This window comes from Danio rerio, chromosome 2 (genome assembly GCF_049306965.1).
Source record: "Danio rerio strain Tuebingen ecotype United States chromosome 2, GRCz12tu, whole genome shotgun sequence".
In the NCBI taxonomy this organism is placed as follows: Eukaryota; Metazoa; Chordata; class Actinopteri; order Cypriniformes; family Danionidae; genus Danio; species Danio rerio.
In genome coordinates, this window is record NC_133177.1 from 22684884 (window position 1) to 22712251 (window position 27368).

At 37.3% G+C, this 27368-nt stretch overlaps 1 long non-coding RNA gene across 1 annotated transcript; it reads left to right on the forward strand.

The window, feature by feature from the left end:
* Positions 1 to 5568: 5568 nt before the first annotated feature.
* Positions 5569 to 27322, forward strand: LOC141378038 (uncharacterized). The gene is made up of 3 exons (XR_012391370.1): positions 5569 to 5831; positions 6472 to 6523; positions 23623 to 27322. It is a non-coding gene; the product is annotated as an uncharacterized lncRNA (long non-coding RNA).
* Positions 27323 to 27368: the final 46 nt, after the last annotated feature.

Below are 27368 nucleotides of genomic sequence, written 5' to 3' on the forward strand. Positions count from 1 at the left end.
ACCGCCTTTCCTTTTTTTACGGTCCATCTCTGACAATTAGCTTGTGTTGCACTTACTGTTTGTTTGACGTTCTTGCCAGATTTTGATTACGTCCATGTAACCTCTGATTGGGTCGGCCCATCTCGAAACCAGTCGGCCATTGCAGATTGGGCCAATGCTTAACATTTATTATTATTATTATTACTATCATCATCATCATCATCATCATCATAATATTCACATCTTGCAAGAGATAAAAGCTTCCTGCATGTAAAAACAATACATATAAATAAATGTTATTTAAAAAAAATAGGATACTGGCCCACTTTAAAAAATGGTCCGGCCCTTCTGGCATTTGCCAGAATTTCCAGATGGCCAGTCCGCCCCTGCTTATAAGTACATATCAGTACCTAAAAAGTACAAAAATTAACCCTTTGAAAGCATAGGGAGACTGATGAAGAAAAGAAGACATTGAAACAGAGCAGCAAACATGCTATTTGAATTTACTCCACAACAGTTACTATATATACACTCACCGGCCATTCATTAAGAACACCTGTCCAGCTTGTTAATGCAAATTTCTAATCAGCCAATCACATGGCAGCAACTCAATGCATTTAGGCATGTAGACATGTTCAAGACTCGGGGTATCCAAACTCGTTCTTGGAGGTCCGGTGTCCTGCTGAGTTTAGCTCGAACTTGCTTCAACAGGAAGTTTCTAGTATGTCTAATAAGCTTGATTAGCTGGTTCAGGTGTGCTTGATTAGGGTTGGAGCTAAACTCTCCAAGACACTGGCCCTCCAGGAGTTTGGACACCACTGGTTAAGATGATCTGCTGCAAACTGAGCCTGAATGGAGAAGAAAGATGATTTAAGTGACTTTGAACTTGGCATGGTTGTTTGGTGCCAGACGGGCTGGTCTGAGTATTTCAAAGACTGCTGATCTACTGGGATTTTCACGCACGACCATCTCAGGGTTTAAAGAGAAGTATCCAAAAAAGAGAAAATATCCAGTGAGTAGCAGTTCTGTGGGTGCAAATGTTTTGTTGATGCCAAAGGTCAGAGGAGAATGGCCTGACTGGTTCAAGCTGATAGAAAGGCAACAGTGACAGTAAAACAGTAAGAAAAATGTTGCCTGGTCTGATGAGCCTCGATTTCTGCTGCGACATTCGGATGGTAGGGTCAGAAGTTGACAAAAACAACATAAAAGCATAGATCCAGCCTGCCTTGTATCAATGGTTCAGGCTGGTGGTGGTGGTGTAATGGTGTGGGGGATATTTTCTTTGCACACTTTGGGCCCAGTAGTGCCAATTGAGCATTGTGTCAATGCCACCGCCTACCTGAGTATTGTTGTTGACCTGAGTATTGTATTGTTGTTATTTATAGTTTTTTTTCTGCTTCCCAGTGATGGGTTGCAGCTGAAAGGGCATCTGCTACATTAAAAATATGCTAGATAATTTGGTGGTTCATTTCGCTGTGGTGACTCCTGATTAATAAAGGGACTAAGCCGAAAAGAAAATGAATGAACTTTGACTTTATTTCAGTACAATTAAAAACAAATACTTTTACTGAATGTTTTTGCTCCTTACAAATGTATTTGGTGAATAAATCATTCACTTCACAGTCAAAAAGATTACTTCATTCTATTTTCCCTTGCTACAAAGCAATTGAATTGTGCTGATGCCCACTTTAATTTGAACGTTATTTATACTGAAAGTACAAATATTGAATCTAATTTCTGAAGTGTCCTTCTGAAAGGAAAGCAGTGTGTGACACCAAACAACTTCCCAACGCAAAGGATTATAGAGCTGAGAATATTGTCATCAGTTATACTATTCAAAATCCTTCATTTTAAATAAATTGAGCTGATGTATGCATTTATATGTTACAAGCTTCTTTCCTTTGTTTTAAAGATCAGATGTAATATATATCTGTTTCAGGTTGAGGAGACAAGTAGATGCAGCGCAGTAAAACTGGCAAAACGATGAGAATTTGAAGTGAGGATGTTGGATGACATTGTTTGTGCTACTGGAATGAGAATTTTGCGATAATATTTCATTCACTGAAGAAGCTATATTCTTCAAAAACAGTTGCTTGTTTTACACATACTACATTATTACGCTATTTATATCATTGAACATGCATGTCTTTTTCACTTTAGGTCAAATTGAGGAGTTTACTTGTCTACATTTCTAAATTACATTATCTAAATTTAATTTAGACTGATCTCAGTCAGAATAATTAAGGGGTTTACATGATGGTTTTTAGGTGTGATTCATCCTTTATTCTGTTTACTAAAGGATTATGTGGTTGCATCATAGTTCAAGACTTATATTTCAAGACCATAGTTTTCAAGATCTTTGACATGCTGGTGTTGAAACATACCTTTAATAGTTATAACAGTTTATGTCAAAAGAAGCTTCTCAGAAATAAATTTCCAAATTTTACATTTAATTTATTTATTGTTTTACAATGTATGCGGCACGGTGGCTTAGTGGTTAGCACTGTCGCCTCACAGCAAGAAGGTTGCTGGTTCAAGTCCCAGCTGGGCCAGTTGGTGTTTCTGTGTGGAGTTTGCATATTCTCCAAATTTGCTATAGGTGAATTGAATAAACTAAATTGTGCGTAGTGTATGAGTGCGTGTTTGTGAGTGTATGGGTGTTTCCCAGTACTGGGTTGTTGGCTGGAAGGGCATCTGCTATGTAAATGATATACATAGCAGATGGAATAGTTGGCGGTTCATTCCATTGTGCACTCTCGAAAATAAAGGTATAAAACCTGTCACTGGGGTGGTGCCTTTTCAAAAGATAAACATTTGTACTTAAAGGGTCCATATTGGTACTTCAAAAGCTTATATTTGTACCTAAAAAATTTAAGAGGTACACTTTTGTACTTTTTATGTACTAATATATACCCTTGTGTTGTCTATAGGGACCCTTTAGGTAAAAAAGGACCCTTTTAGGTTTTTGAAAAGGTACCACCCCAGTGACAGCTCTCGTACCTTTATTTCTGAGAGTGTGGCTACCCCTGAAATATAGGATAGAAAATGAATTAATGTTGAACAATGTTCCCATATATGCAAATACTCACCTGAAAATAGCAATATACTAAAAAGGTCTAGATGTTTATTCATTGGCGAAGCAGTGGCGCAGTAGGTAGTACTGTTGCCTCACAGAAGGTCGCAGGGTCGTTGGTTCAAGCCTTGGCTCAGTCGGCGTTTCTGTGTGGAGTTTGCATGTTCTCCCTGCGTTCGCGTGGGTTTCCTCCAGGTGCTCCGGTTTCCCCCACAGTCCAAAGACATGCGGTACAGGTGAATTGGGAGGACTAAATTGTCCATAGTGTGTGTGAATGTGTGTGTGGATGTTTCCCAGAGATGCGTTGCGGCTGGAAGGGCATCCGCTGCGTAAAAACCTGCTGGATAAACTGGCGGTTCATTCCGCTGTGGCGACCCCGGATTAATAAAGGGACTAAGCCGACAAGAAAATGAATGAATGAATGTTTATTCATATTCTTTCTTGTTTTTCAAACAGATGTTTCCTTGAGAACATTGTCATGACCCCTGTTTCTCTTTACATCCTATTCACTTTCTTTATCATACTATTTTTCCCATATCATTAATTCATTCAATGATTCATTTTCTTTCAGCTTTCAGCTTCCTGATTTATCATAGGTCGTTATAGTGGAATAAACCACCAACTTATCCAGCATATGTTTCACACAGTGGATGCCCTTCCAGCTGCAACGGAACACTAGAAAACACTCATTCACTAAGGCCAATTTAGTTTATTTAATTCACATATAATTCACTTTGCACGGTGGCATGGTTGCACCCTTATAGATAGGGCGAGGAGCTCTGTCGGCCGGGAAGAGCTCAGAGTAGAGGTGCTGCTCCTCCACATCGAGAGAAGCAAGTTGAGGTGGCTCGGGTATCTGTTTCGGATGCCTACTGGATGCTTACCTAGTGTTCCAGGCATGTTCCATTGGGAAGAGGCCTCGGGGAAGACCCAGGACATGCTGGAGGGACTATGTCTCCCAGCTGGCCTGGGAACGCCTTGGGATCCCCCTGGAAGAGCTGAAAGTAGTGTCTGAGGAAAGAGAAGTCTGGGACTGCTGCCCCTGCGACCTGGCCGAGGAAAAGCAGATGAAAATGAATGAATCAATGAATCAATAACACACCTATAGCACATGACTCAGGCAGGGCTTGAACCAGTGCGCTAACCTCTGTGCCACCGTGCTGCCTATTTTGACATGTATTTTACTATAAAAACAAACAAAAATCTAGCTTTTAAAAGGATAATGAACATTCTGTCATTGTTTACTCATCATCAATTGCTTGTTTCAAGTCTTTGTTTCTTTTTCATTTATTCATTCTTCATTCATAGTCCCTTTATTAATCCGGGGTCGGATTAATCCAATTTATCAGCAAGTTTTTTAATCAGCGGATGCCCTTCCATCTGCAACCCATCTCTGGGAAACATCCACACACACATTTACATACACACTCATACACTACGGACAATTTAGCCTACCCAATTCACCTGGACTACATGTCTTTGGACTGTGGGGGAAACTGGAGCACCCAGAGAAAACCCACGCGAAGGCAGGGAGAACATGCAAACTCCACACAGAAACGCCAACTGAGCCGAGGTTCGAACTAGCGACACAGCTACCTTCTTGCTGTGAGGCAACAGCACTACCTACTGCGCCACTGCCTCGCCCTTTTTGTTTCTTTTTAAGTTAGAAAAAAAAGAAAGAATAAGGAACATTAAATTTAAAGGAATTAGAAAATTTTTGAAGTCTCAAATGATCTTATATAAGCTATAGGCCTATCTGACAGAGCCTAAGTGATTCATTTTAGCTCTTTATTTAACCCTTTTACGTTTATAAATGCATCGAAAAAAATCTGTCATTTTAAAACCTAAATGACCAGATATTTCTAATCTCCTTTAAAAGAAACATTTCTTTAAACGTCACTGAGCCAGTAACAGGGCTGAAACGGTAGCCATGACAGGAATGACCCGTTATAGCACACATTATAAAAGACAAATAAACGCATGAGGCTTAATACAATTCTCTCTTGGATAATGATTTTTGACTCGTGTTAATGCTCTGATCCCATCTGGTTGCAGAGGTGCGCATCTGTCTTTACCAGGCATTAGCCTTGGATTCTCCATTATTGAGCTCATATTCCCAATTATCATAATGGCTGAGATGCACTGGCTTGTTTGCATGCAGAGACACACTCCTGAATAATGTGGCGCGTGAATGCAAGCCCCCCTTTTAATTAAACTGGAGTACTGAGGATGTTTTTTAGGTGAGAGATAAACCTCCTGTTAATTAAGTTAAAAATGGAGACAGAAATGAAAGTGCAAACACTCGGGGATGCAAAACGCAGGGTAATTTGAGGAGTCTTAAAAGTCAGATTTGGACTGCGTTTTGGGTAAATATTTAAATGTTGAATGTATCGAGAGAAGTCATTATTTAATGACATGTTATTTTATTGGGTTTTGTCTCTAGACAGTTTGCTCGTGTTGTTTTGGGATTTAGAGTAATACAGGTGTAAAAATATCAATTTGGTCTTGTGTACGGTGCGCGTGATCAGCAGAGGGCGCTGTTGTGCTGTCGTGAGCGCGCACATCTCGTGCTTGATTCGACTCACGGATTTCTCGACATAACAAGCATTTGACATGGTGACAGACAGCTGGATTATATTTAACACTCCTGAAGTTCAAGCGTAATAAAATTACCGACGAGCGTTTAAAGAGATAGTTCACTCTTAAATGGAAATTTGCTGTAAATGAACTCTCCCACAGGCCGTCCAAAATGACGTCTTCTCTTCATTCAAGAAGATAGGTAGGCCTTTTTAGTGGCACTTTATTTTACACACAAGTTTTGCGTTTACATATGCGTTAATTATAGTCATTATATTAATTGGTTAATAACAAGGTACTATAAACCTACCCCTGAACCTAACCCTAACCCATGTATCTTATTTTGTGTCCTTTTACAGTCGTTGTGTACACATTTGGAACACTATGTGCAACCAGACTTTTTGTTTTGTTTATCTTTTTTAGCTGAAACCATTATTTCAAAAGTTATATGGTCTTATGAAGCAAAATTATTATTCTGTTTTTATCATATTTATTTAACCTTGTCATGTTTTTAGTGACGGTTTAGTTGATTGTTTTTTATTTTGTTTTATTCAATGAGAGCTTAACACATTTTGACCATGTTGCAATGATTACAGGCCTATAGCCAGGGGGGTTCAGGTGGTTCAAAAAGCCCACCCCTCACTGACAAAGGTCCAGACCAGAATTTGTCCCATACATGCCCTCATTTGTCCTATTTTGACTGCTATTCCATAATAAATTGTGAAAATAACCTATTGAAATAGGTTTTCAAGGTATACCGTGGTTTGTTGAAGCCAAGGTTTTAAAACTGTCAAAATTTTCTTCAATAAGGTATGTGTAAGTTTTTTTTGTTTGTGTTTTAGGACAATAGGGTATATGCCGAGCTAGTGCTGTTCCCATGCTGATACACTTCCGGTGAGCTGTTATTGTGAACTTTTTACCATTTTATACGGTTCCTTATACAGCATCGATGTTGTAATGTCATTAAAATACATTCAGTTAAATAAACTTTAGCATTTATTTAGTTGCTCAAGCGTAAAACGAGACAAAAAGCTGTTTACTCGCACGCGCCCGTCAGAATTGGCAGGCTAACGCAGAAGCTCCATTGAATATAATGGGGTAAAATAAATGCTCATATTATAAAGATATGGCGGGGGAAATGTAATTGAATGCAGTGCTTTTAGTACAATCTGAGACCCACTTTAAATAAGATATCACTCAGCTAGTGGAGATCACTGATTTTTAAAGAAAACAGACCTTAAACGCACCGGATTTTGCATTGGCATTCAATTCGCCGGAAGCGTTTAACCCAGGTTACAGGCAAATTAAAAGTCCTATTAGCATGCTTCGGCATACCCATACACTCTCAGAAAAAATGCGAGCTGTCACTGGTGTGGTACCTTTTCATAAGGTACAAATTTGTTCCTAAAAGATGCATATTAATACCTCTAGGGTACATATTTGTACCTTAAAAGTAAAGGTTTCCTCTTAAAATTTTTAGGTACAAAAATATTTATTTTTGATTTCGATATACACCCTTTAAGAACAAATGTGTACCTTTTGAAACCTTTTGAAAAAGTGACAGCTTGCTGCCTTTATTTCTGAGAGTGCAGTATCTCCAGCAGAAAAATGCCATTTTAAATTGTAAAAAAATCTGTTTTTGGAACAAATGAAGAAAGCAGATGTCAATGATTCATGTAGCCTGACACGTTTACTGTTCCAAAATATTTTAAAGGTTTCTGAAAATAAAATATATTGTGTTCAAATGGGAAAAAGGTTTTTGCTTTTTTATCCAGACATGTAAAAAGAATATATTGTAGAGCAGTAATCACAATACCGTGAAACCATGATGTTTTTATCCAAGGTTATCATACCCCTAAAATCTTATATCGGCCCATGCATACTGTCGGTACAGAATTGGGACTTGAATGACATGACTTCACGTTCTGAAGTTACACCACGCTAAATTCGGCATCCCAAATTCTGACTGCTGGCCAGTTTGTTGTGCTAATAAATGACATTAGGCTAAATTTTTTTCAATTGAAAACTTTAACAGAGTCCTATTTTTTATAATGATATGAGGTAATTTAGCGCTGTCGCCTTACAGCAAGAAGATCACTGGTTCGAGCCCCGGCTGGGTCAGTTGGCATTTCTTTGTGGAGTTTGCATGTACTCCCCATGTAGGTGTGGGTTTCCTCCGGGTGCTCTGGTTTCATTAGGCTGGCTACAGGCCTGGAGTGTTATTATTTGGCTTCAAATTATTTGAATTCTTGAGTACTTATTTATTATTTAATCATCATTTAAATGATCTACATTATGAAAACTGGTAAAACAAGAAACTTCTCCAAATTTAAAACAATGGAACTATTAATGGCAATCACATTAATTCCAAATAACTTTTTTTTTCTACTAAAACAACAACAAAAAGACTGCATCACCACCAAGCAATTGCTTGAGAGCAATATTCAGTAAACAATATAATCAAGATCATGTTTGGATTCATTACAGTTCATCGCTGAAAAGCTTTGATTGCATTTTTTTTTGTGGCTGCAAACCACACAAGTGGCTCTCAAAGGAACACAGACAGATATTTAAGCAGAATGAAAGCAATGAAGATAACTAAACTCCACCTCACTTGTTTGTTGTTGCACTCTAGAGTGAGCTTAGGTTTATTTTTCACCAGATTGTAAAAGTAAAACTCCTGGCAGAAAATATATATCTTTTTTTCCAAATATAACAGAAAAGGTGTGATTGGGGACTATAGAAATCTGCAACAGGAATACAGAATATTTTGTACAAAAGTGTAAATATTTTGGAATTTATTCATTCATTCATTCATTTTCCTTAAGCTTAGTCCCTTTAATTCATCAGGGGTTGCCACAGTGGAATGAACTGCCAACTTATCGAGCATATGTTTTACACAGTGAATGCCCTTCCAGCTGAAACCCAGTACTGGGAAACATCCATACACACTCATTCACACACATACACTACGGCAAATTTAGTTCATTTAATTCACCTATCCTGCATGTATTTGGACTGTGGTGAAAACAGCAGCAACGTAAAGTGATATAAACACAAAAACTCTCTTCTTTAAAAATAGTTTGAGGCTCACCACAATAGGAATGCGGTATTCCTCGCCCACCAAAATGGATTGACAAGCCTGTATTTACATGTCTTCAAAGTAACGCAAATAAACCAAGCGGCAACCTCCCGCTCTCCCTCGGAAAGCCAATATGGAAGTAACTGAAACTGCAATTCATCAAAATTCCACTAATCCTGGCTCCATAATATAGCTAATTTCAATTAAGCCCACTGTGACAATGGCTGACTTTACAGCAGGAAAAAAGGTGTTTACAGCCTGGTACAAAGAACATTTTTGGTTCATACAGCTAATATTACCCTTCATGACAACTGTGACGGGGGTGAATTTTTATTATAACATCCTTTATATTAGGCTATTTAAGTTTACATAATTAAGGGCATGGCCACTTGAGTGACAGCTAGGTCTTGCTGGTCGCGTCACTTTACCTCAGCTAAATCTGGCAGATTAGCCGCTGAACCTGGCATATACATCGTATTTTTGTTTTGTTTTATGTGGCTTTACACAGTCAGTTCCCTTGTACACTTATTTCGTACAAGAAGTAATGATGATATGGGATGCTGTGTGCACTTAATTGTGCTCACAAACCATTTACGTGGCCTCTGTTTCCCATGTGAGTAAATTTATATCCTTATCATATAAATTCAATATAAATTATCATATAAAATCAAACACACCTGAACAAGCTAATTAAGGTCTTACTAGGTATACTTAAAATATCCAGGCAGGTGTGGTGAGGCAAGTTGGAGCTAAATTCTGCAGGGACACCGGCCCTCCAGGTCCCAGATTAGTGACCCCTGGTCTAAACACTTTATTGATATATTGTAAAGCCAAGCTCATGTGGTCAGAACACAAACGAGTCGCAGGTAATAAAGTATTAAGCGTTTTCCCTAAGTAAAGTCTCTTTAACCCAGGTCCAAGCAAAATGCCAGCAGGGGTCTGTATCTCCGCACACGCTCTGCTTCTTTGCCCTTGTTTGGTATTTCGCCGTGGGTGCGATGACGCGTGAACAAAATGGCGATAGTTGGCCGCGCCTACTTGTGGCTTCTTTTGCAGTGTTCAGAAACCTATGGGTGACATCACGTATATTGCGTCCATATATTTTACAGTCTATGGAATAAGCATGTCCACAGAACAGGATTTCTAAAGAAAGTGAGATTAAAAGATCTGTTCCAACTTCCAACTGTCTGTGATCATCCGCACCTCAAGAATGAATATCTAAGTTTAAATTGCCACAGTCATATCACCCTGCAGCCCAAGACTGGTTATTCACTGAAGCTAAGCAGGGCGGGGCCAATCACCCATATCCACCGAATTGGCCCTATTACCGTCTTTTCACTCCACCAATAGCTGGGGTGTGGTGAGCGCACTGGTGCCGTTGTCCTGTGGCACCCGTCGCATTATCCAAGTGGATGCTGCAAACTGGTGGTAGTGTGGAGAGACCCTCCTCATAATTGTTAAACGCTTTGGGTGAATGGCCATACATGATAAATGTGCTATATAAAAACACAATACATTGCATAACATAAAATAAAATAAAATGTTTTTAAAACATTGCATGTTTGTAATAAAGAAAAGACGCTGTTAATACAACAGTTGCTAACAACTAACATGGCTTACACAATACAAAATAAAAGTGTGAGCTAAAACAGCATTAAAAAGTTGCCTTTGCTCAAAAAACTGTAATCTCAGCAGTTTGTATTTCATCTTTACTGTGAGTGCATTTACATTTTCCAAAATGGCAAAGAGGGGTCAACAAGACTGCTGTTTATGCCTTGCAGTAGAAACAGATGTGCAAGTAGGAACAGTAGGTGGGGAGAAGCAACTTATTTGCATTTAAAGGCGCAGGCTTGTTTTGAGACAAAAATAGGCATTTTTCCATTGTATAATAAATAATCTGATGGGTGTTTTGAGCTGAAACTTTACAGACACATTCTACACACTAAAGACACCAAAGACACTTGTTTTTTTTTATTTCGGCTAGAATAAAAGCAGTTTTAATTTTTTTAAAAAAGTTTTTAAGGTCAAAATTCAAAGGTCTACAAAACAAATCATCATTATACAATAACTTGCCTAATTCCCCTAACCTGCCAAGTTAACCTAATTAACCTAGTTAAGCCTTTAAATGTCACTTTAAGCTGTATAGAAGTGTGTTGAAAAAGATCTAGTCAAATACTATTTACTGTTATCATGGCAAAAATAAAATAAAAAAGTTACTAGAAATTAGTTATTAAAACTATTATGTTTAGAAATGTGGTAAAAAAAAATCTGCTCTCCGTTAAACAGAAAATAGACCTTTTTCACAGCGGAACTGAACACCGGAAGTGCCATTCGAAGCAATGTATCGCTATTTCCGTTTTCGCTAGGAGTCGCAGAGACATGACAGCCTGAGGACAGCGGATGACTTTCTCTCTGTTAACTTTGCCATAATTTGGACAGAAAGACGTTATTCGGTGAATGTGTAAAACTACCTGAATGAAACAGCATTTAAAAGATGATTCCGATTTGCAGAATTTGTGCAGAAAACGTGTCTTACACACAGCATTTGCAACGTCAGGTTCCAGTAAGGTGCACAGCCAACAGCATAAGATCTGCTCATTCAAGCCATTCGTAAGCAAGATTAACTAGGCTATTTAACATCCAGCAGGATTAGTTTTATGTCAGTAGTCCCGTCTATAAACTGTGCTAACCCCTCCTTCCTTTTTATTCCGAGTCAGATATAGTGAATGGCGAGGTAGTTGTACAGGTGAGTTGTTATCGGTCAATGCAGGAGCCCCATACGTTACAGGTTGTTTAATGGTCGTAAGGTTTTCTCAAGTCTGGAAACACGTTAGCTCCTACTCGTGGAAAAAATAAATTTTATTATTTATTTGAAGAACAGCAAATAACATTTTACAATACAAAAATATACATGCCAGGGGTAATTGTAAATCAAATATAAAATATACAAAATGTAATATAACATATGTAATAATGAAATACATTGTAAAGTTCACACATTTTTAAAGTGGGTCGAGCTTTCTTGTTTTTTTCTTGTTTTCCCTCTAGGATAATCATGTAAAGCCCATATGTACATGTTTCTATAATGATGAAAGAGGTTTTGAACTCAAAAGAATTGTTATTAATACATTTTTGCTCCTCACCCCATAAGCTGACTATGTAAAAAGCCAAAATAAGTGTAAAACCGTCTCCTCATATTTATTACAAAAATACAATTTACATCAATCCCAATTTTAAATTTTAGCAAATAATGTTTTGCTGGATAAAACCTGGTCATAAGTTTATAGGACATTTCTTTAATTCTATTTCTAACATGATATTTCTGTGGTAACAGCCATACTTTTCTTCAATTCACCCTTTAATAAAGACACCTAATAAAATTGGATATAAGGTACAGTAATGATTTCTGTTTGGAAAAGAGTATGAATAGCTCTATAGTTACTCTTGGTATTTACTGTAAAACAAAATTTGCCAACATAACATTTAGTAATATCAAAAGATGATGCATCAGAAGGATGGTCTTATTAATACCTCTAAATAGCATGAATGAATAACATGCCTCTGAGGGAGTTGAACCAATAACAGCTGAAAACTTGCTGGGTTATTGAGATTTTGTAATGAGAAAGGACTTCATTGTAAGAAAAGTATACCATCTTTATTATATAACTGACTAAACAAATAATTTTGTTGTCAAACCAATTAAAAAAAGAGATTTGTGTTTGTATGAATTGTATATTATTCCAAAATAAACAACGATGTAAGGAGAAATCATGCTTATAGATTAATGACCATGATGAGCCCTTGTTTGTGGAAGGCAGATAGCTTAACTGGAGTTTTGTCTATATTATAATTACTCATCAAAATTAAGCATAGACCACCAGTCTTTGATAAAACATGATAATCTCCGCTTTGAAGTGCATACACCATACGAACGTACTCCTGCATATAACTTGAAACGACATTCAAGCCCTCTAATAATTTCATTTATGATTTTCTCTGTCCTTCGTCTTTCGGGAAATCGTGGTGATTAAAGTAAGGGTGTCTTTTTTTGAGTTGGAGCAGCCGAGAACGCTGCAATTACAGCGATGAGGTGACCCTGCCATTCTTTCTTACTCCGTCATATTGAAACCGGATGTTGTAAGACGCCGGAACCAGGAAGTGTGAAAAAGGTCTATTGAAGACAAAATAAACAGAGGGGCGGATAATTCAGGGGGGTTAATAATTCTGACTTCAACTTCAAGACCATAATGTATTTTCTGAAGTCATGGGTATTAATTTTTAACATCACCTGCATTGCAAAAAAAGCTTTTCTTACTTTATTTCTAGTCCAAGTATCTACATTTTTTTTTCTAGTTTTCTAGACAAGTAAAATATTGATATTTTTTCAGAAATAATATGTTATGAATTAACTGTTTTTTTTTGCTCCTAAACCAACAAAATCATTTTATTTTAAACTAAAAACATAATCTGTCAATAGGTTAAGTAAAATCTTATTCAAAAACCTGAAACGATTATTTTATTCCTTTGGCAGATTACTTTGCTTGCTTGAAAAATACAATAATTATACAGTTTAAGTCAGAATTATTAGCCCCCCTTTAATTTTTTTTTCATTTTTAAATATTTTCCAAAGGATGTTTAATAGAGCGAGGAAATTTTCACAGTATGTCTGATAATATTTTTTTCTTCTGGAGAAAGTCTTAATTGTTTTATTTCGGCTAAAATAAAAGCAGTTTTTAATTTTTAAACACCATTTTAAGGACAAAAATATTTGCCCCTTTAAGCTATATATTTTTTCGATAGTCTACACAACAAACCATCGTTATGCAATAGCTTGCCTAATTACCCTAACCTGCCTAGTTCACCTAATTAACCTAGTTAAGCCTTTAAATGTCACTTTAAGCTGTATAGAAGTGTCTTGAAAAATATGTAGATATTATTTTCTGTCATCGTGGCAAAGATAAAATAAATCAGTTATTAGAAATGAGTTATTAAAACTATTATGTTTAGAAATGTGTTAAAAAAAATCTTACCGTTAAACAGAAATTGAGAAAAAAATAAACATGGGGGCGAAGAATTCAAGGGGGCTAATAGAAATTTAAAATTTTGAAATAGAAACAAGACAAAACTTTGTTTAGTTGAAAATCATTGTTTTGTAGCTTGCATTTTTGACTCTCAAAGTGCCAATGACTATTAACTAATTGCGTATGAATATTAATTTTACATTTTCAGAATCACACTGACATTTTATGAATACTCAAAGACTGCACTTAAAAATCTTCTTTAAAAGCTCCACTGAAGAAAAAAAATCTTACCTACATCCTAAATTGCATAAGGGTGAGTAAATTAACAGCAAATTGTTGGGTGAACTGTCTCTTTATATATGTGCAACGAGACACAGATCCTGCGTCTGCCCATGCAAGTGTGGAAAATCGTAAAGGTGCACATGTCAGCGTATCTGTTTTTTTTTTTTTTGTCAGATGTCTCCTTGCTCTTGTGATTCACTGCTAACCTTCTCAAATGCAGTGACGTGTGTGGAAATCACAGAGTCCTGACAAGCCATGCAGTTGAGAGCTCCAGATGGGCCCCGAGCAAACGTCCCCTTTGGGCTCCGGTGGCGCACCTATGTCTGTGTGTGCTAGGTGAAATCTCATTTGATTGAAAACTGCTTGTTAGGTTTTCGTTATACAGGTTTACTGTGAATCTGACAGGACCCGCTGAAGCACTGTAATGTGTTTGACTGAAAGGTCTGTTCTCCGCTTGTCATTCAGCAGTTCTTTTTTTCTGTTCAAACCAGCTTCCTGTGCTCTAATTTCTTAGTAGACGTGCGAATGATCTTTGGGTTAAGAGCTTCGCTTGAGGTCACGGTGGAGATCAGAATAGAGGTTTCTATCAATAATTCTGTGGTTCACAGGTCAGCTCTACCTGTTGTTGAATCTGTGATCAGACTTCAATCAAAGCTTTAATATAACACCAGCAGTTGTCACCCTCATCAGATCTTCAATTTAGATGTACAGTGACCACTTGCAGTTTATTTTCACGTGCCATGTAGGGGTGAAGAAGGTTCATAAAAGAATCAGTTCATGTGTATTTTAATTAGTAAGTAAATAAGTATGTAATCACATGTATAGTATTACCATACACCCAAAAGGCTTTAAAGTCATATGAGGGGGATTGATCCACACTATTACCAGTACATTTTGCAAAAAAGATTAACAGAATTTTTGCAGAACTATAGTAGATTACTATCTACTCACTAACTGGATTAAAATACATTACAAAATACATACAAAACACATTATAAAATAAAAAAATACCTCTAATATTAAAATAGAAATCAGTTATTTTTAATTATAACTGTTTTATTGCTTTTTTGTGATTAGAATATCTGCAAAAACATGAAGTACGTTATTTCAAACTGAGAGAAAAAACAACTAATCGGGAATTTGAAAATTGCGAAACACATCCATACATGGTTTAAAATAAATCTAAAAATCTACACACCAAATCTATACAATAGACAGACAGACAGACAGACAGACAGACAGACAGAGAGATAGATAGATAGATAGATAGATAGATAGATAGATAGATAGATAGATAGATAGATAGATAGATAAATAGATAGATAGATAGATAGATAGATAGATAGATAGATAGATAGATAGATAGATAGATAGATAGATAGATAGATAGATAGATAGATAGATAGATAGATAGATAGATAGTGTTGGGCAAAGTCACTTTTGAAAGAAATGCATTACAATATTGAGCTTCTCTCCTAAAGTAGTTGCAATACTTACTTTATTTTAGTAAGTAATGTGTTACGTCACTTTTGCATCAATTTTTATTACCTGGCTGATCTCTTTCAGAACTTTTTTTCTTTCTTTCTTTTTTCATAGAGGAGTTCTGTAATTAACAACACACTGTATAACCTACACCTACAGTACATTTACCTATAAACACATAAAAAAAAAAATATTTTCGAGAACTTTCTGACCCCAGAGCTATACGTGACATATTTACAGATCAGGGGTGGCCAACCCTGTTCCTGGAGAGCCACCTTCCTGCAGATTTCAGTTGCTACCCATATCAAAACATATTAAACACACCTGAACCAATTAATTAGGACCTGAACACCATGTGATAATTACAGGCAGGTGTGTTTGATATGGGTAGCAACTGAAATCTGCAGAAAGGTGGCTCTCCAGGAACAGGGTTGGCCACCCCTGTTACAAATAACTTTAAGTTTAAAGCAATGTGCTTGCTACTTTTGTACTATTTGTCACTGTCCTTTGAGGCAATGCCCATTTCCTTAGCTTCGATGCGTTCAAAATAATGAAAACTTTCTCTCATTGACTGCACGATTCATTGTGACTACTTAAATTTTTAATCCAGCAATTTATTTTTTAAAACTAATTATTTCAACTTTTTTTTAAAAATCTTTACATTTTTTTAAAGTATAACTTTAAAATTAAATTTAAAGGAAATTTAAATTTAAAAGTTACTTTGTTACTTGTTACTTAGAAAAGTAATATTATTATGTAACTTGCGTTCCCTTGTTATGCGTTACCCCCAGCACTGGAATAAACTCTATCTATAAATGAATGTACATTGTACATACCTTTTCTTTTAAAGGGTTGATAATAGAAACCAAAAACGTTTTTTTTTTTTTTTTTTTTTTTTGCAATGCAGTTCCTAGAGAAACGGAATATCAAATTAAGTGGGTGTGGCTTGTTTTTTCTAATGAAAGCTAAATAAATGTAGTAAAGTAGACATTTCATTAAAAATAAATAAATAAATTGGAAAAAAGTTTTGGAGAGTTTTTACAACCTAACAGACACCTCCTCCTCACCATTTTTAGACAGTTGGAGGGTCATGGTTAAGTATGTTAGCCACACCCATTACCCCAAAATCACACATTATGAGAAGTTAATTAAAAAAATAAAAAATAAAAACAGGAAGTGCGTTTTCAAGTTTAATTTTAGATTACAAGGGCAAATAATTTTAACGACATGCACAGAACTGTGTGTAGGCATAGTGTGTCCGCAGTCATTGGTGTAATAGAAACACAATAAGTCTCTCTTTTTAAATCTTTCAATGTTAAAAATAGGATCTAAATGCCTTTCATTTTGAGGCTCCCTGCAACGTGACGTAGAAGTGCAGTTTCAATGCCCATTTAGGTGACTGACAGCCGCAGATAATCATATCAACAAGACAAGACTTGCGCAGATCAATTGATACTAAAAGATACTTTGAGCTCACTGTGATAGTCAATCATCATCAAATGTGATCAAGAATGAGTTTTACAAGTTTAAGACATTTTAAAACAGTGCTTGCTTGTAAAAAAGACAGTAAAATTGCTACGTAATTTCTAACCACAGCTGTGTGTCAGCACAATTATAAAAGAAGACGATTCAATCCCGGTTCATATATTTAAATCAGGTTTATTTTGTACATTAACATAATAGATATCCATACAGCAGTGAATATTAAAATGTATCCTGCTACATTTGTTGTGCCATAACAGTGCAAAGCTAAACGCATGTGTGTGCATGTGCATGCACTTTATAATGACGTTGTGTGACTCATCGTTGCAGAAAGGCTTGAATTAACTCCACAAAAAATACATCAAATAAAAGTTGGGAAAATTCTTACTGTAGTAAGGGAGACCTGCTTCATTCTTGTCTGTCGCTGTGCTGTTTATCTGGAGCGAGACATAACAAGAGAGGCTACGCGAACAGTGTTGGGAGTAATGCGTTACAAAAGTAATGTATTACAGTAATGTATTACATTTTCCTGTAACGCAGAAGTGTAAGGCATTACTAATACATTTTCAGTAATATTTTACTCGGTACATGTTCAGTAACGCGTGCGTTACAACAGACTTTTCGGCCGCAAGACATTAACAAATGAAAAATACCGCAGTTCTATTTCCTGTTCGTGGATAGAGAATATATGCGCGTGCTGTCATTAATCTCCCTCTGGCTATGGGACCTTTTTACTTTGAACGCGGAATGATTTCAGCTTCTGAGCTCAAGGTCCGGCGATATTGGCTCAGCCCGGTTCGCAGTACGCGCAGCGGAAAAGCGGCAAATAGATGAAAATGGCAGAAGACAGTGCATTTGCGAGACGGACGTAAGTGCATATAGCGTTATTTCACTGACAAATGTCGTAAGCTCATTCATGTAATACGAGCGAGTGAACGTGCCGGTTTCCTCTGTGGACAAAACTCCTCGCGTTCACTCAACACTGGCTGGGCTGCTCACGTACTAACGACCTGCTCTCGCTCCGTCAGATGATGCAGACTCACAGTCTATGCCGTGTGTTTCCTCTTCCTTTCGTTCTGTTGCTCTCCAGAGATCCTCCTATTTAATTGTTATCCCAAGAATGTTTATATGGTTTATATATTGCTACACTATTTACTTATAGGTTAAGATAAATTCTATGATAAATACTAGTGTTTTTGAGTGTAAGGTATACTGCCTATGTTTTAGGCTAAAGTATTTACAATGAATGCTTAAGCATAACGTTACTGTCGTATTAAGAATAGTGAACTCATAAAATTAAATATAAAGTGTAGTTTTACTACAGTTAAGTGTGGTGAATTGTAGTACAATCTACCCCATATTGTAAAAAAACTACAGCACTAGATCATTTGTTTATATTACACTTCTTGTGTTACCATAGCAACTATAGTATTACCACAACAAAATAATTACAGTACTTAATGACAATATGTGTGTTCAGGGGCCCTGTGGAACAGCTTCTTTTCAAAATGAAGATGATGGCAGGGAAAAAGTCCTCCACAATCTCATCAACAATGTGGAAGACAACAGACACTAGTTCACTTTATTTTAGTTGCCATAAAAAATCTGATTGATAATAAGATTAATTTGAAGAGTGAATAGTACAGTAGGCTATAATACCTTATCAAGTTTTTCTATTAGTTACATTTCTGCTTGCGTTAGTTTTTATTTTTGTCTAAATGTTTTTTTTATTTGAAATATCTCATCATATAACATACAGCCAACAATGTTATGGTTTATTAGATTAAAAATTATAAGTCTATTTTAGTATTTTGGTTATTGTTAATAAATAGTGTACTAATGTAATTCATATCAAAAAGCTTGAAAGGAAGAGGGAACACAAGACAGGAATTGTGAGTCTGCATATAATCTCACTGAGAGAGCAGTGTACTTAGAGCACGCAAGAAAACTTGTGCGTGAGCAGTGCGTATTTGAGTTATCGTGAGAATTTGTGCGCGAGCAGCATATGTGAGAGCTCGCAGGCAGTTTTGTCCACAAACAGGAAATCGGTGCACAAACATTATACTGAGAAAACTGTTCATCATGCTCACTTTGTGCAGGACGGTTTTGTGTTGAAAACCACTTGAATGTAAAGTAAATACAATAATGGCAACAATAAGAAAAGAAACAAAATCTGCATTTTGTCATGGCATTGGAGTTTACATATCGGCCTGTTGTGTCTAATATGAAAATAGCCAAGCCATTCACAGATATTGCCAGATAATCAATTTACCTCTACCATACTTTTAACAGATCATTTGTAATTCTGGCTGTCATCCTTTCTTGCATTGTCTTGAGCCTTCACATTTCCAATTATATACTATATTGTTAGTAGCCTGGAGAGGTCACAGTCATTCTGCTAGATCAAATCACTTTCTACTGGATGTAAAATGCTCATTATAGAACATTATAGAATTTTATAATGTTAAGTTCTAATTCTGTAGTTTTTTTGGTGAAAGTAACTAAAAAGTAATATAAGAGTAATGTAACATATTACAATTCTGAGACAGTAATATTGTAAGGTAAGGGATTACATTTAAATAACAATAATAAGTAATCTGTAATGTATTACAGTTTGGAAGTAACTTGCACAACACTGTACGTGAATCAGTGATCTCAATGGCTCTGACACACACAGTGGGCAGGGAGAACCAGCTCATTTGCAATAAAGAAAACAGCTAATGTCATAACAGCTCAAATTTCCAGTATACAGAAATGTATAATAAATAATCCGATGGGTATTTTTCAGCTGAAACTTTACAAACACATTCTGGAGACACATAAGACTTATAAGACATAAGACATCAAATCCTAAAAAAGGGTAAAATGGTGATCTTTAGATAATTACCAATATTTCAAAGTATTACAATTACCATTTTACAGTATATTCAGTGCAGCTTTCAACATCATTTATCATAAAGTATTTGATCACTGGTCTAGTTGGTAAAATAAGCAATTGGTATATTTTTGTTACATCAGTCTCTTCCATCAGATTTTATGTACCAGCAATTAAGTTGTAAACACAGCTTCATTTCTGACTGCTGGAAACTGCATAAAGTTAACCAACTAAAAAAAAAACCTACAGAATTTAGGACAGTTTTTGACAGTTTTGTTGGTAACATGACTCAGATGGCCAGTAAACAGGCTGTGGGCGGTTCATGGGCAGTACAGTCTGAGACTGTAATGCACCTGAAAGAGTTACTATTTAGCCTCCATCTGTCCAACTGTGCTGTACTGAAGGATCCAGTCATTTTAAGTAGTGTCCTGTACCTCCAACACTGATGAGGATCTGGACGCTCTGCTGGACAGTGCAGATGGTCACATCTGAAGCCTGTGGCTCTACACATCACGCCTGCTGGGTGATTATTGGCTTTACGGTGGAGGTCAAAGCCAGGATGAGCTGTCGAAAAAGCCCAGGTTATGAAGTCAATTACAGTGCAATCAAGACAGATCATTTTACCTTTGGCCCACATCTCTGTGGGCCTTCCCGCTCGATAGAGACTTTTTCATGCCTCATATTTAGTGCCACTTTTTCTTTATGCATATTTCTCAAGAGAGGTGTTCATATATTAATGTAAGGGTCCAAATTTAAGGTGCCTGAAGGGAAAGCCGGGTATACTCTCTTCGATATTTACTTATGATTGTCACAATTCTCCCTCTTGTGGTGATACAGAGGTCATGAAGCTGCAGTTACCTTCTGCTTACTTACTATGGTATGATTAATTATTTTAATGAATATAATGAATGTATGTTGCTTTATTGCAATTGCACCAGCTTACACCGAAAAGACAAAGATTGGTGTTTATTTGTGTCTGAACCCAATATACAAAAATTGTCTAATTGTCTAAGTTCTACTATGGGATGCGAATGGCCAAGATATTCTTAAAAATAAAAATGAATACCTTCTCCTTTTAAGGCCTGTGCACACAGAGTCGTATTTTGCTCATCTTTTCAGTTGACGTTTAACGCCTTGTAACTAAATAAAGGGCGCTAATGTGATCGTAGACGCCAACGCGCAAAATGCCAGGCGAAAAATCACCATTTAAAAAAAAAACCCGGCGTATGCTTGTTTTTTTGTTTTGACGCACCCTGTCAAAACCTTCTCCACCTATCAGGTTGGCTCTTTTGCTCATGTGCACGAAGCTGCTGAAGTTACAGTAAACAGCCCTTAGAGCGCTCAAGCGCAAAACTGTCAATGCGAGTGCACATTGAAGAAGATGGCCAGAGGCCATATGAACGTGGAGCTGCTTATTGCACTGGTGAACAATAATCATTTCATTGTTAGAGCTGGGGTCCGTTCTTTGTACGTGGATTACTCTGTTAGCTGGATTTGGATATTGACGATTTGACACGATCCAAGATTGTTTCGTTCTTCAAAGCTGATCCGAGAGTTGTTGTCATGGCAACAGTTCTGATAGATCAAACCTGATCGGGAGCAGGTTCAATTTATATAAACAGGATTAAGCCTGATTTATACTTCTGCGTCAAGTGACCGGCGTAACCCACGGCGCATGCAACGTGCGTGGCTGTGCATTTATACTTCTGCGCGCTGTCTCTATTGGTCTGCATTAACACTTCCGAAACGCTAGCTGGCAGTGAGGTGTAAATGTTCCTCTGTGTCGAGTTTCTTCTCTGCTTTTTTGCTTTTCCTGAACACTTCCGGGATGTACAAGTGGTTCGAACTCGCTCATTTTGAGGCAGCAACCGTCGGACGTGCAGCAACTTTAACTATGAGGTAAACACAAAACAAAACTTTCCATCCGGAGCTCCTTCACGGAACTCCACACTTGTAAACAATCGCTCGCGCCATTCGCGCGGCTCTCGGTCCCGCCCATACTCGTCAGAGCTACCAAGCCGACCAATCACAGAGCTTACGCTACGCGTCGTTGCGACGTGAAGTTACATTTTTTGAGAGGTGCACGTCAGTGATGGCGATGGCCATGGCGAAGGGCTATGCGTCAGCGCCGTAGCATACGCCGGCGTTTGACGCAGAAGTATAAATTAGCCTTTAGATCGGCTTAGTTCAAGCAAAGATAATAGAGAAAGTTTGTGAATTCTGATATTTTCTTACAGTAGTAGTTATATACACTTGGGAAAATGGTAAATATTTTTAAACTATGTATATAGAGTTATAGTTATTAATAAAATAAATAAAGTTATACTTATTTATAAAACTTATGCAATCTGCACCCTCGAAATGAAAGTACAAAGATTGCCACCTGGTGGTGCAAAGAGAAAACTTATTGATATGAACTTTTTAGATCGCTTTAGTACAAATTGTGTATAATAAAAATGCACAATATGTGACTTTTTTTAAAAAGCAATAATACATTAATGCAGTCATAAACATGTTTTGACAGTTTATATGCCAGTGATTATGCTTCACAAAAGTTGCAGACGCCTTTAGCAATATCAAAATGCTTTTGTAAACATCCGATTAAAAAACGGCTACTATAATAAAGAACATATTTTCTAAATGTAGAACTAAATACATTGATTTGCATTGAAATACATGATGAATACTCTTGACACATGAAAGTGTAAAGCCTGCAGCTCACAACAAATGTGGAAGGTTATTGCGTGTCATATTTAACAAACCGTTTACTGCTCATTTGATGTAATTTTGCTCACATGGATAATTGAATATTAATCAGATGATGTCATTACGCTGATGTGCCGTCAGCCAATCGTTGCATTGCTGATCATGATTTCGAGAATCAATAGATCTGTCCTTCACAACACACGCAGCGATCTCAGATCAGTTCATCCAGACATTCTAATCTGATTCGCAAACTTGTTTGAAGAAACAAATTAGCGAAAGATCAGTTATCAAGATTAAAAGATCCAGGATCTGCCAAATCATCTTAGATCATTTAAGCGAGGTACGAAGAACGGACCCCTGGAGCTGCTGCTTGAACCAATCATAACATCCAGCTTGTCAACTTTATCTTCTTCTTCTGTGTTACAAGCGGGTGTCTGAAGCTGAAAGTTGTGTGGCGCCATCTAACGTCAAGGAGTGATTTTGCATACTCTTCTGCTTGACGCTAGTAAAAAGTGCTTGGGTTTGAATCTGGAAAAATGTCTCGTAAAAAGCTGACGATAAACGAACAAAAAAGGCGTCCCGGTGTGTACAAGCCTTAACACTGCAAAGGAAAGTGGGCACATCCATGCTGTGAGTTTGGATATAGTCCTGTTGAATCTTTTAGGTGAGAGTGTAATTAGGAAACTTTCAAGGGAAATAGAGGCAAATCAGTCTTCTAAAAAGTACTTTTACTTGTTCATGAATCAAGTAATGGCCTAGAGGACTGCATTAAGTTGTTTATATGTTTATTGAATATAAACTTTTTAGACCTTTCAGATTATAAAATCAATTAAAAATACCAAGGGTTGACTTAAAGGTCAGTCACTATGTACTACGCCTGCCAACATCTGTTTAAATATAAATATTTATTTTTATTATTTGCCATTTTATTTGTTACACTTGTTTTGTTATTATTTTAGGATTTTTAAATATCCTATCATATGTAAAGCACATTATCATTGCGTATGAAATGTACTATTCAACTAAGCTTGCCTTGCATTCTTGACATTACTCCTTACTCTAGCATGGCGATCTTGCACCAGAATTGAAACAACTAAGAAGTAAATGGAGGAAGGCCTCAGGGGCAGGAGGAAGCAATGAAGACCTGGAATCCAGCTAGGACAGCAGCCCACGGTGGAGTTGATGGGATGAGGAGCCATGATTTAGATGGGAATGTCAACACCAGGGTGCTGAACAATAGCGACAGAGGGGATGGAAGTAGAGCCTAAGGGCTGGGACACGCCGTGCCAATGCCAAACAACTAGCACCAACAAAACACAATTTTGTTTCATTGGATTGCAGCTGGGCCAAAAAACTGCACTTGAACACACCAAACTGACACAAAGAGCCGCATTATATGCCTGCGCAAGTAGGTGTGAATTTCTGCTGGGGCTAGTGATCTGTTTTATTGTTCCACATAAGAAAACCAAACTTCCGACTCACACAGAGAAAATGTAAAGAAAGCAGAATTTAGTACCATTATGACAGTAATTATTACCACAGAGGGATTCACTTATGAAAATATGTCTGATAATCCATATCGTTTGCAAATATATAAGAAATGTAGTAAAATTATGGTTGGCCTCTTTGTGTTCCCTTTTGGCTTCACTTCACAACATCACACTCGCACTCTGATTTGTTGCTGAATAACCAGTTAGAGTGCTCTGTTCAGCTGACGAATCGAAGCCAATTCAATGCTAAATTGGGCCAACAAATTTCGATGTTAACCTATTTAGAGGTAACATAGGGAACACACCAAAACAGCTAGCCTAAACGATGGACCAACAAAGTAAAATGGCTGACCCCAAGACTGAGATAAAGAGCTGCAGAACCAGAGTGATGCCTATAGGATTCAAATGCCCATGGCAGAGCTGATGGCTCGAGTCACCATCACATAAGAAGGGTTCTGGTAGACCACAGTGGAGCTGGTGTGACTAAGGTAGAGCCGAAGGGAAGGAGGAGCCCAAAGAAGACAGAGGGGAAAAGTGTAGCCAGAGGAATGTTGTCTGAAGGGGAAGGTATGAGGATGATTGACCAAGGTGCAGACAGAAAGATGAGGACGATGAGGTGGGACAAAAGGGCACAGTTGAGACAAAGGACAATAGAGCCAAGGTGGAAACAATGGGTTGAAGGGCTGAGGAGATCTTTGCAGCTTAGAAACTGAAGGCAGACATCTGCCAACACAGAAGAGCTGGTACCTGGAAGACACATGGTGAGCTGAGGGACTGGCCTTAGTCTGGAGAGAATTCTGGAGAAGGTTTTTGGGCAGGGACACAAACTGTTCAGGGAGTTCAGTCACCAGAATGGTATAATCAGTTCCAGATTCAAACTGTTTTTTTGGTTTAGGAGTATCAAACAGTTAAACCAGTTTCACAGAGTCAAAAATAGTAAAACAGATTTCAAATAGGTTAATTAGTTGCAGAGAATAAAACAGTTCTTTCAGTTCAGAAGATTCAAACAGTTAGATTTATTCAGGGGTTTCAAACAGTTCAATCAATTCATTTCTCAGACCAGAGGCAGCACCTAACCACTGTGCCACAATACACAGCCTTTTGGAGAACACTCCATGTGATAGCATGCACTCAACAATAAAACACTTTTTATTAAGCACTTTTTTCCATAGGTTATCTCATCTATAGATAAATAAACATTAATGCCTCATTCATGGCTCTTTCTATAGGCTGTTTTATGTAAACCATCTGACATGTGACAACCATCTGGAATGGTGAAGAGCAAGTTGCAATAGACTTCAGTTTTGCAAAACTAACACAATACAAAATAAAAGTGTGAGCTAACACAGCATTAAAAGTTACCTTTGCTTAGTTGTTTAATCAGCTTTACTGTGAATGCTATTTAAAAGTTTTCAAAATGGCAAATGATGGTAAACTGTTTTCGAGTAATTTTCTGGAGAAAATCAATTCTGTAAATCAGGGGTGTCCAAACTCGGTCCTGGAGGGCGGGTATCCTGCTAAGTTTAGCTCCAACTTGCCTTAACACACCTGCCAGGAAGTCTCTAGTAGGCTGAGCACCTCCGCAAATTGATAGAAAATAATCAGAACAATCCTAGATTTTTATTTAACACTATTGATAAATTAACAAATAATCTGTCATCTTTGGAACAAAATGTTCCACCGCAAATTAGTAGTGATGACTTCATGAATTTTTTCAGTGATAAAATAGAACGCTTTAGACAGAAAATAGGAGATGTTAAACTTTTTGCACAAGCTTATACTCCAAATCCTGTAAATATTTCACTGAATCATAATAACCTACAGTGCTTCAAAATCATAGAACAGGAAGAGCTAGATAAATTATAAATAGCTGTTAACCAGCTATGTGTATGCTGGACTCAATTCCAATAAAATTACTGAAACAATTGCTACCTGCTATAGGAGAACCTCTTCTTAATGTTATCAACTCTTCTTTATCTTTAGGCCATGTTCCAAACTCTTACAAGCTAGCTGTTATTAAGCCTATTATTAAGAAACCGAAAATGGACCCCAACAACCTAGCTAATTATAGGTCTATTTTAAATATTCCATTTATGTCTAAAATATTAGAAAAAGTTGTTTCTACTCAATTATGCTCCTTTCTGCAGACCAACAATATTTTTGAAGTCTTTCAGTCAGGTTTCAGCGCTCATCACAGTACAAAAACCGCATTAGTGAAAATAACCAATGATTTACTCTTAGCTGCTGACCAAGGGTGTATCTCACTATTAGTTCTACTCGATCTTAGTGCAGCATTTGACACCATTGACCACAATATCCTCATAAATCGCTTAAAGTCTACAGGTGTCCAGGGACAGGCTCGACAATGATTTAAGTCATACTTAACTGACCGTTACCAGTTTGTTAATATTAATGGACAGCCTTCACAAGTCAACCCAGTAAAGTATGGGGTGCTTCAAGGATCAGTTTTAGGCCCTTTGCTGTTTACAATTTACATGCTACCCCTGGGAGACCTTATTAGAACACATGGGATCAGCTTTCACTGCTATGCAGGTGATACTCAATTATATATTTCAACTAAACCTGATGAGATGTCTGAACTGTCTAAGCTAACATAGTGTATTAAGGATGTTAAAGACTGGATGACCAACAATTTTCTTCTCTTAAACTAATTACTAATTACGAAGTATGCTATCCATCTCTGATGCAGAAAAGCTAGTCCATGCTTTTATGACTTCTAGGCTGGATTACTGTAATGCTCTATTTGCATCCACTATTAACAACCAGGCCGTATCCTGAGCTGCTGCTGCACTGGTGGTTATGGGGGAGTGGAGAGCATGAGGCTGATTCCAGTGATGCTCCAGGGACAGATGAGTTTTCTCTGAGGCCAGCTTTCATCCTCCACCGCTGAAACTGCAGCTCTGCACAAGACTTGGTCAGCGGAGAAATTAAAATGGTTGTGCCGAACTGAGTCTGGTTTCTCTCAATTTTTTTTTTCTTCACTCTCCTATCAGTGAAGTTTTTTTTCCCTCTCCGCTGTCACCACTGGCTTGCATGGTTCAGGATCGGTAGAGCTACGCATAGATGAATTTGCTCTTCAGTGTTTGGACTCTCAGTAATGATTTTAAATCACACTGAACTGAGCTAAACTGAACTGAACTTAAACACTAAAAACTGAACTACCCTGATCCAGTTACTATGACCATTTATATGAAGCTGCTTTGACACAATCGACATTGTAAAAGCGCTATACAAATAAAGCTGAATTGAATTGAACTGAATGGCAAACATTTTACCTCAGAGTCTACATGTGTTGGTC